This window comes from Odocoileus virginianus, chromosome 7 (assembly GCF_023699985.2).
Source record: "Odocoileus virginianus isolate 20LAN1187 ecotype Illinois chromosome 7, Ovbor_1.2, whole genome shotgun sequence".
NCBI lineage: Eukaryota > Metazoa > Chordata > Mammalia > Artiodactyla > Cervidae > Odocoileus > Odocoileus virginianus.
In genome coordinates this window covers 42,286,140-42,299,100 of record NC_069680.1, presented here as the reverse complement: position 1 = coordinate 42,299,100, position 12,961 = coordinate 42,286,140, and the positions used below count along the sequence as shown (strand labels likewise).

Genomic DNA, 12,961 nt, shown 5'->3' with positions numbered 1-12,961 from the left:
GGTATAAAGGTGCAGTAGGAGAAGAAAGGATATTTGGAGCCTAGAAATCTGGTCAGTGTGTTAAATGTAGAGACAGGACATTAGGAAAGTTAGTCAGCATTTACATGCTCACACTGCTGCTTTTGGGAAAAAAGAATTGAGCTTAAGGAGCAGTATATATTTTAATTAGCTCTACTTTCCAAGGATTGCCTGTCAAAATTAAAGAGTAATTTTTTTGACCACACCATTCAGCTTTCAGGATCTTAGTTCCCTGACCGGGGATTGAACCCAGGCCACAGCAGTGGAAGTGCTGGGTCCTAATCACTGGACTGCCAGGGAATTCCCCCAAAGACTAATTTTCTTATTTAAAATTCTCTAATAGATTCCCTGCATTCATTCTCCATAGCATACCTTACATACCGGTAACAGATCTCTAGGAAACCCAATGAAAATGTGAAATATAAATAGGACATCTATATTTATGAGCACAGGAAGGAAGTGTCAGCCAATGACAGGAAACAGAAAAGGGATGTTAGGGTCTAGAAAAGAGCAGCTAGACAAGTCTCGTGACTTTGCTTAGTTTCTTCAGGATTGTAGAATTTGCATTTTGAGCAAGTCCGGCAGATGGTGCTGCTCCAGCAAAGAGCAGAAAAATCATTTCGTTTCCTAAGATGCAATTTATCCTGTTTACAGTTCTGAACTGATAAGATTTTTGCCATAGTAAAATTTCAATCTTGTGTCTTCAGCTGTTAATATATATACAGAAGTTTGTGTTCAACAATAGTTGCCTACCTGGGTCATTCTTACTTCATATAGTGGGTTTTTATCCACAAGGCTCCTGATTTTCCCTTGCTATCTCCTCCTATGACAAGAGGTTCTTCAGTCAGTCCTGCAGTAATTGTCATCACCATCACTTGCTCTGTACTGTGTGCTTGCAAGGTAGCACACCAAAATCTGTCTCCAAAAATGCCACTGTTAATGCTTTCTCTGCCTCTGTAAATATACTAAGGTATGTTAATATACCTTATTATATATAAAAGCTGCAGTAATATAAATAATGTTATATAGGGAGGAAATAAGTTAGTAAATCAGTGAAGGACCACTGTCTTAGTCTACCAGGGTTGCCATAATGAAATGCCATAGACTAGATGGCTTTAACAATAGATGTTTATTCTCTTACACTTCTGAATGCTGGATAGTTCCAGATCAAGGTCCAACAGGTTTGTGGTGAAAGCTTTATTCCTGATGTAAATAGCTGCCTTCTCACTGTGTCCTCACATGGAGGAGAGAAGAAGAAAGCTTTTTTTTCTCTTCCTCTTCTTATAAAGCCACCTATCCTATCAGATTAGGGCACCACCCTTATGACCTCACTTATCGTTTATTATCTCCTGAAGCTTCTAACTTCAAATAAATTCACCTTGGGGATTAAAGTTTCAACACATAAATGTGAGGGCGATGTAATTCAGTCCATAGCAATCACTAACTACAAATGGACTTAATATCAAGTGTGTCAGTAATGGCAAAATGCAGGTACTATCATATATTTTTTGTCAGATGGAATACCAATTATCCTTGAGTCTAAACGTAACATATTGGAACAAACAAAATTTTCTGTTTCTTTCTAGAATGATTTTGAAGATTTTTAGCCACCAAGTAGTTTCCTTCTTTGTTTGTTTTCCAACTTAAAAAAATTTCAAACCCTACAGAAAAGTTGAAAGAATAATATACCCATATATAGGCTCACCTTTTTGTCACATTCTCTTATATCTCAATCATAGCCTCTTAACTTGGACTGCATCTTAAAGGACATTTGAGTCAACTCTCATCTCTTACACAAAATCAGTTCAAGGGGTCATCCAGCCTCTACTTCTAGATATCTGATGGTGGAGCACTCACCTGTCTTTGAGCCAGCCCCATTTGGTTTTGGAGGACTCTTTTTGTCACTAAGTTTGTTTTAGAATGACCTGGCCATCAGTAACTTCCCTCTGCTGGACTTTATATAACCCTCTCGCCAAACAAACTAATCCTAGTTCTTTTCTCACATGACAGCTTTAAAACATTTGAAGGCACTCCTCATGTCCTCTTCCTTACTCTGAGGGAAGAAGGACTTACCAGTCCTGATTTCTTCATCCATGTTTCATTTGGAGTGGTAAAGAGACCTTACTTGCTTTGGTAGTAGGTTCATGTATTTACAAAGTGTCACTCAATGTTGACAAGACCAATGAGGCTTCTTTATTTCTCTAAGGGATGTGATTTTCCTCACTGACTGTGCCAGGTGACTCAGTTTCCTGGAAGTGTGTGGACATCGAGAGTCCTCAAGACCACCTTCAATTTCAGTAATTCATTAGAATACTTGTAGAACTCATTTAACATTGTTACACTCATGATGATGGTTTATTACAGCAAAAGTTTACAGATTGAAATTGACCAAGGAAAGCAATGCCTGGGGTCTGAGTCCATAAGAGTTCCAAATACAAACCTTCCAATTGGCCTCTCCCAGAGGAGTCTGACAGGGCTAACTTCTCCCAGCAATGACATATAACAATCCGCACAGAGTGTTGTCAGCCAGGGAAGCTTAGTTGAGCCACAGCAACCACTGTTTTTACTGGGGTTCAGTCACTAGATATGATTGACCACCTGCATCTTAGTTTCCAGCTTCTCCAGAGGTTGTGCTGATGGGTGGCCCAAAGCCCCAACCATAAATCACATTGTTAGCATAGATTATCTTGTGTGCCCCTAAGGCTCCCAGGGTAAACAGACATTGTAATCAGGCGGGACATTCCAATGATTTAGGTATTACCTCCCAGAGTAAAGGCCAGATTTTTCTTTGGGTGAAATCCCAAGAGAGTAGATAAGCCATTTTTTCAGTTTCCTCCCTATTCATTTCCCACTTCTCTGTCAGCATGGTATCTGGACATCTGCACCCCATTATGACAAGAGAGATGGGCTTTCATCTAAGTATAGGTCCTTTTCTGACCTGGGCCTCTGCTTCAGGGTAACTGATCTAGTTAGGTTTCTGCAGCCTTAGAATGATGCTTTCCTAAGTTCAATGTTGTTCTTTGTCTCAGTTAGACCCACTCCACCCTATATCAGTCAGGAGCACAGACCCTAAGGAAATAGGAGGGAAGGGAGCAGGGCCCATTTAAAAGAATGGCATAGCCTGAGGACACAACATATACTGATTAGAATCAAATGGGTCCAAGATGGCAAACAAGTCAACTTTGACTTGGTCCTCAGTATACCCTCATTGTAACACATTAGCAAGCTAAATGACATGCCCAGAGGCACCGTGACAGCTCCAAGGCTGACCCTCAAAGACCAGAAAGTGGGTGGTGACCCAATTCCTGGAAATCTCTGCCCTTTCCCCAAAATGGTTGGAATAATCCTCCCATTCATTAGCTTATGAAATTAGCCAGCCCATAAAAGCTAACCACACCACATTTTATAGCCACACTCATCCTCTGCGACAGTGCACACTCTTGCCTGTCGTATGTGTTTCTCTCTAAATAAACCCACTTCTTACCTATCACTTTGTTTCTCACTGAATTCTTTCTGCTAAGAGACATCAAGAACCTGAGCTTCAACAGGTCCTGAAGCCAGGCATGTGATCTCAGTTGGAAGACTGTGGGGTTTGGCTGAGTTTGAGTCTTGGCCATGTGGGTTAGAGTCCCAAGCTGGGTTTTGACCAGGTTTGAGTCCTGAAACATGGGTTCAAGTCCCAATCTACGGTGAACAGATTCATCAAGTATCAGTCAGGACTTCTCTCTGACCCCTGACTGAGAGGCATCTCCCCTTTAGCCTCAATTTTAGGGTTACGTTACACCTAGCCCTGAAGGCCCTACCATAGCTGTTCTCGAGGCTGCCAGTTCTGTTCCTTACCATGTCTCCCACAGGGCACTGTGGGAATTCTTGGAACTCGGACACTTAAGAGCCAAAGCAGGTATGGAAAAGGGGCACACAGGTCCTCTCTCTGATGAACTGTAACACCTTGCCATCTTCATTGTACTGTGGTAGTTCTGTACGGTGAGGACATTCTATATGGCAGTCTCCTCTCAGAGTTCTAAACAAATTGTAGTACAATTCCCTCTGCTTCTGTGTCTGGCTCTCTACCAGTTTATGTCCCATCTCTTCTTCCACCCTATTCCAGATGGTGACCTTGAGGGCGCATAATGTTGTTTAGTTGCTAAGTTGTGTCTGACTCTTTGCGACCCCATGGGCTGTAGCATGCCAGGCTGCCCTGTTCTTCACTATCTCCCAGACTTTGTTCAAACTCATGCCCATCAAGTCGGTGATGCCATCCAACCATCTCATCCTCTGTCGCCCCCTTCTCCTCTTGCTCTCAATCTTTCCCAGCTTTGGGGTCTTTTGCAATGATTTTGCTTTTCACATCAAGTAGCCAAAGCATTGGAGCTTCAGCTTCAGCATCAGTCCTTCCAAGGAATATTCAGGGTTGATTTCCTTTAGGATTGACTGGTTTGATTTCTTTGCTGTCCAAGGGACTCTCAAGAATCTTCTCCAGCACCACAGTGTAAAAGCACCAATTCTTCAGTGCTCAGCCTTCTTTATGGTCCAACTCTCACATCCATACATGACTACTGGAAAAACCATATTTTTGACTATATGGACCTTTGTTGGCAAAGTGATGTCTCTGGTTTTCAATATGCTGTCTAGGTTTGTCATAGCTTTCCTTCCAAGGAGAAGGTGACTTTTAATTTCATGGCTGCATTCACCATCTGCAGTGATTTTGGAGCCCAGGAAAATAAAATCTGTCACTGCTTCCACTTCTTCCCCATGAGGTGATGAGACTGGATGGTCTTAGTTTTTGAATGTTAAGTTTTGAGTCAGCTTTTTCACTCTCCTCTTTCACCCTCATCAGGAGGCTTTTTAGTTCCTCTTCATTTTCTGCCGTTAGAATGACATCAATCTGCATATCTGAGGTTGTTGTTATCCCAGCCATCTTGATTCCAGCTTGAGATTCATCCAGCTCAACATTTCACATGATGTACTCTGCATATAAGTTAAATAAGCAGGGTGACAATATACAGGAGGCACAATGCTTATCCTTTTACCTGTTATGTTTTTTTCTTTATTTTTGTTTTTCCCCACAACCCATCAGGCTAAAGGGAGGAATTCACTCACATCATATTTTCGTCTATTCCGATTAAGGATGTCCTCAGGCTCTACTAGCGGAATGGCTGCAGGAAACCAGATTTATAAAGGAAAGTAAAGAAAAATATTTTCACAATATTACCTCAATTATACTTGTATAAAGAGTTGGGCAACAGTGAGAGCCTGGAGTCACGAGAATAGGCAAACCTCTTTCCCATTTCCTTCCCTTTTTTCCATCTTCTTTATTGTCTGAAGTGATTACAAATAGCTTTGCAACTGCAAGGTCATGGTTTTGAAATCAGAGGCAATTCATGATTCCCTAGATTGTCACTTTTCATGGTGATGAGTAGCTTTTATTTATTTGAATACTATAAACCAACTATTGTTGGCAGACTTTAATTCTCCAAAGTGCTATCATTATACCCATTTTACAGATAAGAAAATTGAGTCTCAGAGATGTTAAGTAATCCCAAATCTTATAGCTAGTGAGTTGTGTCACTGAAGTTTAAGCCCAGCATCACTGGCTATAGGGACATGCACTGATTAAACACCACTCCAAACCACCTATCCATGAAGCTTTCACATTTCTCCTTTCTTTGTTATCACCATATGAGGGCTTCCAGTAAAGCACAATTGCACTCCCAATTTCACAAGCTTCCCAGGATCCCTTGGTGATAGAGTGGTAAGTGTGGTATTTAAAACCTGGTCTGGTGTTGGCAAACACCCTGAAAATGATGCTGGGATTGCTGAGGGAATCTGCCACTTGGGATTCTGCCTTTCTAATCGCTTCTTAAGGGAACTTGTAATGAATCTAATTGGAAGCATGAACTTGATTCCCTACAGGATTATGTCACACAAACTAGTAGCAGAAAAGGTACTAAAATCGGTAAATGAACAAGAAAGAGAGGAGAAAGTTGAAAACATAGAACTAAGGGGTGGAGGGCAGGCAGGACATTGACTTTGTAGCTCAGAAGGGAAACTTGAGCACCTTTTGATTACTGCTATATTTGCAAAAGCAATTTACGGTTTGGGTATGGGAACTTTGGGTACATATTTTCCCGTTGACATTTGGTAAATGAAGCTATGGGAATTGCTATGAGTACTGATGAAAAATGTGTAGTGGTGATATATTCAAAGGACAGCACTGCTGGTGGACTTCAGGCCATACAGAGAATCTAGGCTATGTGACTGTGATCAAGATTGTCCTTAAGCTTCTGTTCAGTTATTCATTTACCCATTAAAGAGTTGAGCTGGGCTTGAAGGATGGGTAGAAATGATGGGGCTAGACATTTTAGGTGGGGTCAATACTAAGCAGAGACCTAAAGATGGGAAAATATGGTGCATATTTGGGCCACGAGTGTTTCCTTTAGCCAGAGTTTCAGATGGGGAAGAGAAAGAAAGAGACAAATTCCTAACAGTGGAGTGGGATCAAATTGTGTAACGATGACAGTGAGGGTCCCAGGAATAATTCTTGGTGTGAACCTGCAGTAACACTGGGAATGTCTGGGAGTAGAAACAGCAGTGCTGTTCTGAGCCTGGGTGGGACAGAAAGGAGAGCTTTATATTTGCTCCTTCATGGGCTCCTCATAACAGGACAGTCTTTCAGTCAACCTTGCCTTATGATTGTCCCGCTATGTATGCTTTGCAGGTTCCTCCTCATGGTGAGCCTTCCCCATCCACCAGAGTTGTGTCTGTTGTCTTCCTCTCTTTTTTTCTGCCTCTGGTTCTAAATTTCTGCCTCCCCTTTCATTATGTATCTTGACATGTCAAGATGTCTTTTTTTTTTTGAACAGTTCACATATTAACATGTTTCATTTAGCGATTCATATGCTTATCACAAATGCAATTAATAATTTGCGTATTCCTAGATACAACATGTAGAGGAATAATATTTTAAAATTTTGCTAAAAGTATCTTCATTCTTACTAATTCATTTTAATCTACAGTCGTTTCTCAGCTAAAATTAAACAGTGAGGCTGAGACATCTCCTCAGGGGGTGGACTGAAATGGGGAGATAGAAATGAGCCTTGGTTTAAATTAACATTTCTAGAGAGATAGCCCTCAACATTCTTTTATGAAGAGTAATGTTGTCAGCATGGTGGTAGCAGTGGTCAGACTGCAGAGTTGAGGCAGTGACTTAGAAGTAGAGGTGATATTGACAGTGAAGGTAGAAGAGAAAAAGGTAGGTCATTAAATAATCTTGGATAAGTCTGGAGAAGGGAGTGAAGTTATAGGGTGCTACAAGGAGGTAATTTATGTGCAAACTAAAGGAGAAGGCAGCAAGAATCAAAATGTATTAAACGACTAAGCTTAAAGGATAGTCTTATTTAAGCAACTGATTAGGCTCCCAGAAGGGTAGGGAAGCTACAAACAAATCTAGATATACTTCCCAGTTTGCTTAGGGCCATCCATGCTAAAGGTCAAAAATTGAAGTCAAGTGCATTTCTATTGCTGTTTTTCTTTCTTTGAAGCATCTTAAAATTCACTTTTTTAATATCTCCTCATGTCTAAAGATCTCTGCCTCTGAGGAAATAGTTCCTCAATTTTTTCCAACATGTCATCTCTTAAAGTAAAAACAACAAAAACCTAAAATTCATTTTGTCATAGGTTTAATAAGTCAATCATCTAGATGTTCAGTCTGCATGAAATCAAATGTACAGATGGACTGAACTGTTAAATGAAATTTTCCTTCCCATAAATGTCTAATTTGTATCCTACCATCTCCATGGAATCATCACCACCTCTATGAATTCATAATAATTGCTGCTTCTTTGAGCTCCCAGATCTCTTTTCTCTGAGTCATGCATTCTAGACGGTAGTCTGAGGAGCATCTTTAAATCCACAAATATATATATATGTATATATATATATGTACACACACACACACACACACACGCACATTCTAAATTTGTTTTTCCTCCTTTTGGCACAACAAGGCATTTGTGTAGTAATTCTTTTTTTCTTTTTAAGATGTAAGTATATGTAATGGGTTGTTTTTTTTTTTTTTCCCCTAAGCATTACTGGCTGGGAGCACAAAAAAATTTCCTGATTCAATATTATTCTAACTCATTTCCTTCAGGGTATGACTGTTCCTTTTTAACAACAACCACTACCATTATTATTGTTATAAGAATAATGAAGAAAATCTTAAAATGCTAATATCCTTGGGAGGGCTTTTATTAGAAAAAGAACATTTTTATTAGGGAACAGATAAACAATACAGATTTGATTTCTTTTTAGAGGTAAGATTCGAGAGGGGAGGCTATCAGTTCTGAAAAAGAGAGGAGAAGCAGAAAAAAAAAAAAAAAGGCTCAAAGCAACTGATCAGGCTCCCAGAAGTGTAGGGAAACTACAAACCAATCTAGATTTACTTCCAAGTTTTGCTTAGGACCATCCATGTTAAAGGTAAACATTAAAACTGAGTGCATTTCTATCTGTTTTTCTTTCTTTAAATTTGAAATTCAAGTTATCAGGTATCTTCATAAATGTGATGCTGTTTTTCTTTCACTACTGGTACTCAGACAAAGCTATATTTATGGTCTGTCCATGCATTGGAATAAATTGAGTTAAAATGATTTTCAGGGATATTATAAAATGTGTTGACCGCTCTGAAAAAAAACCAAAGCAACTCTGAACAATGCCCGTGGAAAATGTCTTTCTACTATTAAAAAAAAATCATTTGCTTACAAAGAAATATTTCTTTTTAAATTTGGAACCTATGTCACAGATTTAATGCTATGCTCAGCTTGTTGTTCCTAAAAATAGTGAACTGTTAGCAAATTTGTTAATTAGGGTCATGTGTTTAGCAATATCTGTTTGTTCAAAATGAGACTTCTTGTGTTCATTACTGCCTATTTCATAAAACAGTTCTGTCCTTTAACTGCACAAGCATGCAGTAAATTATAGACTTGAAATTCCCTGCTAGAGGTCTAATTTAGGTCAATGCTGAGATAATTGTGCATCACAACTTAGCCACAACAGAATCCTGATGAATTTGTAAAAGAGCCTCCATACATTGAGAATACTGTCTCAGATGATGAGTATTAAAATGACCAGTACCTTTAGGCAACCAGTGCCTTTTAAAAACCCTCGGTGAAGAGTGATAGCTAATAGAACTGAAGCAATGAGGATCAGAAGTTTAAAGAAATGTTTTGATCAGTCAGTTTCCATAAGGACCAACACCTAAGGACCGCCTGTTCTAATTCTTGTGGAGCATCTTTAATAATAAAGCCACTCATTTAAATCCTGACTCTGGACCTTGTCTATAAATATTTTAAAGCTGATACCTAAATTCCTTTTCCAGAGTTTTGATTTTATTGGTGTGGGTGCAGCTAGACCTCAAGATTTTTATGAGTTTCCAAATGATGGAAAAAAGTAGCAAGGTTGGGAACTTTAAAGGTTTACAGCTCCACAGGTTTGACGGCAACCCGACAACAGCTGATCATTTCCTTTTATGTTTAGTAAAAGGCTTCCATTTAGGGAAGCCAGTGTATGGTGATGTCTCTCTAGAAAATAAATATTCAAATTTGGAACATTTCTTGGACTCGCTGAATGAGAATTTTTTTAAAGTGGGCCCCCTGGCATGAATACTTCTCACATCTCCCCAAGTGGTTCTAATGTAGAGTCAACAATGCACATTTCTGTTTGTAGTTTTCTAGACCCAGCCATGTGACACTCCAATGTAGACAACGGAAGAAGAAGCTCCATGTGATTATTCATTAGAGCATTTTAATTTAAAAATGAATTTTTGTTGAATAACAAATTATTATTTATATTATATGTATAATAGACTTATGATACATATAGATATTATATTACATATAGAATAGGCTACTTGATCTAACAATAGCCTCTGAGAGGTAAATCCTAGTACCTGGGCAAACTGCACCAAGTAAAGGAAAGCGGCATCGTGAATACGTTTTAACAGTTTTCTTACCTACACATGAATGTCTGTCACCCAGTTGCCGATATCAGAAATTTTTTGATAGCTGTAGGGTGTCTACTAGTTACTGTGTGTTACTTCAGGCTGCTTACTTGAGGGAAAGTGCCATTTCTCTGGTAAAACCTCCGCCTTGTTAACACTATGCAGCTCTTGTTTGGCGGCTCCCCTACTGGAAGAGGCTTTGTTATCTCTCAGGTGAGCCACGCCTTGCCTGCTCTTCTGTGCCTCTGGTCTCGCATATTCTTTCTGCAGTGGGGCAGGGGTCCCTAAAATCTTCACTGTCCCCCCACTGGCATCAGGACTTCTCTTTCGGTTAATACCCTTTTGATTTGTGGCACAATTTCATTCATAGGCTTCCTTTGGTTAACTAAAGGTTTAAATTCCTTTTGAAAGAAAATTTATTGTAGTTGATTTACAATGCTGTGTTCATTTCTGCTACACAGCAAAGTGATTCAGTTATACATAGATATATGTATGTACATTTTTCTAAAGTATCCTTCTCCATTATGAATATTGAATGGAGTTCCCTGTGTTATACAGTAGAAGCTTGCTGTTTATCCATCCTATATATTAGTTTGCATCTGCTAACCCAAAACTCCCAGTCCTTCTCTCCCCACCCTCTCCCCCTTTGCAACCACCTGTCTGTTCTCTGTTTCTGTTTCATAAATATATGTTCATCTGTGTCATATTTTAGATTCCACATATAAGTGATATCACATGGTATTTATCTATCTGACTTACTTCACTTAGTATGATAATATCTAGGTCCATCTATAGGGTCGCAAAGACACAACTGAAGCAACTGAACATCCCCACATTCACAGGCCTCTATAAAATAAAATCATTGGTGTGTAGAAATTTTGCCTATCACATTTTACTTTATCAGAAATAATGTATTAGGGACATAGAGATATCTGTAAATAACAAAACTTCTGTCTAGAATAATTGTTTCCATTGTACAGTCTATCCGTATTTTCTCTTAACTTGTATTATTAACCAAAAGGAAATATATCCTTCTACCTAGGTTCAGTACTTATTATATAGCCACTATAGTCAAGACTGTGGTGCTGGCAGAGGAATAGACTTGTAGTTTGATGGAACAGAACAGAGAGACCCAGAGTTTGGCTCACACAAATGTGCACAAATGATGTTTTGACACTGATGTAAAAGAAATTCAATGGAGTAAAGACAGCATTTTTAACAAATGGTGTGGAGAAATTCATAGGGGGAAAAATGAACCTTGACTCCAAACTCACATTTTACAGAAAAATTAACTCAAAGTGGTTTACAAAAGTTAAATGTAAAAAAGAAAACTATAAAACTTTTAATAAAACACATAGGAGAAATTCTTCATGATCTTGGACTAGGCAGAGTTATACTTGACACCAAAAGCATGATTCATAAAAGGAAAAAAATTAGACTTCATCACAGTTAGAAACTTTTGCTCTGCAAGACTCTGTTAAGAGGATGAAAAACAAGTTGCAGAATGGCAAAAGGTATTTCCAAACCACATATTCAACAAAAAGGACTAGTACCTGGAATATAAAAGGGAACTCTCAAACCTAACATTAAAATCTAACAATCTAATTAGAAAATAGAAAAGACATGAAGAAACTCTGCACCAAAGAGCATATTCGAAAGGCAAGTAAGCACACAAAAGGATGCTTGGCTCATTAGTCATTCAGTTCAGTTCAGTTCAGTTCAGTTCAGTTCAGTCACTCAGTCGTGTCTGACTCTTTGCAACCCCATGAATCACAGCATGCCAGGCCTCCCTGTCCATCACCAGCTCCCGGAGTTTACTCAAACTCATGTTCATCGGGTGGGTGATGCCATCCAGCCATCTCATCCTCTGTCGTCCCCTTCTCCTCTTGCCCCAATACCTACCAGCATCAGGGTTTTTCCAGTGAGTCAACTTTTCATATCAGGTGGCCAAAGTATTGGTGTTTCAGCTTCAGCATCAGTCCTTCCAATGAACACTCAGGACTGATCTCCTTTAGGATGGACTGGTTGGATCTCCTTGCAGTCCAAGGGACTCTCAAGAGTCTTCTCCAACACCGCAGTTCAAAAGCATCAATTCTTCGGCATTCAGCTTTCCTCACAGTCCAACTCTCACATCCATACATGACCACTGGAAAAACCATAGTCTTGACTAGACGGACCTTTGTTGGCAAAGTAATGTCTCTGCTTTTTAATATGCTGTCTAAGTTGGTCATAACTTTCCTTCCAAGGAGTAAGCATCTTTTAATTTCATGGCTGCAATCACCATTAGTCATTAGGAAAATGCAAATTAAAACCACAGCAAGATATTACTGTATATCTATCAGAATGCTGCTGCTGCTAAGTCACTTCAGTTGTGTCTGACTCTTTTTGACCCCAAGGACTGTAGCCCACTGTAGGCTCCTCTGTCCATGGGATTCTCCTGGCAAGAATAGTGGAGTGAGTTGCCATGCCTTCCTCCAGGGGATCTTCCTGACCCAGGGATCAAACCTGTGTCTCTTATATCTCCTGTATTGGCAGGCAGGTTCTTTATCACTAGTGACACCTGGGAAGTCCATACCTATCAGAATAGTTTAAATTAAAAAAAAATAGTGACATTACTTGCTGATGAAAATGAGGAAAAACAGAATCATTCATTCTTTACTGTTGGGAATGTAAAATGGTGCAGCCACTCTGGAACAACTTGATAGTTTCTTTATGAATGACAGATTCTACACATTAATATCATATAACACAGAAATTACAATGTTGAGATTTCATCCCAGAGAAATAAAGACTTACATTCAGATGAATGTTTAGCAGCTCCATTTATAATCTTCAAACACTGGAAACAACCCCCATGTCCTCTAATGTATGAATGGTTTAGCTGCGGTACATTCGTACCGTGGACTACTGCTACTCAGTGAAAAGGGAACAAACCATTGATACATGCAG

General features: G+C 39.3%; 1 non-coding gene across 1 annotated transcript; it reads right to left on the bottom strand.

Moving 5' to 3' along the window:
* Positions 1-246: 246 nt before the first annotated feature.
* Positions 247-318, bottom strand: TRNAG-UCC (transfer RNA glycine (anticodon UCC)). The gene has a single exon. It is a non-coding gene; the product is annotated as a tRNA-Gly (tRNA).
* Between the last annotated feature and the right edge of the window lie 12,643 nt (positions 319-12,961).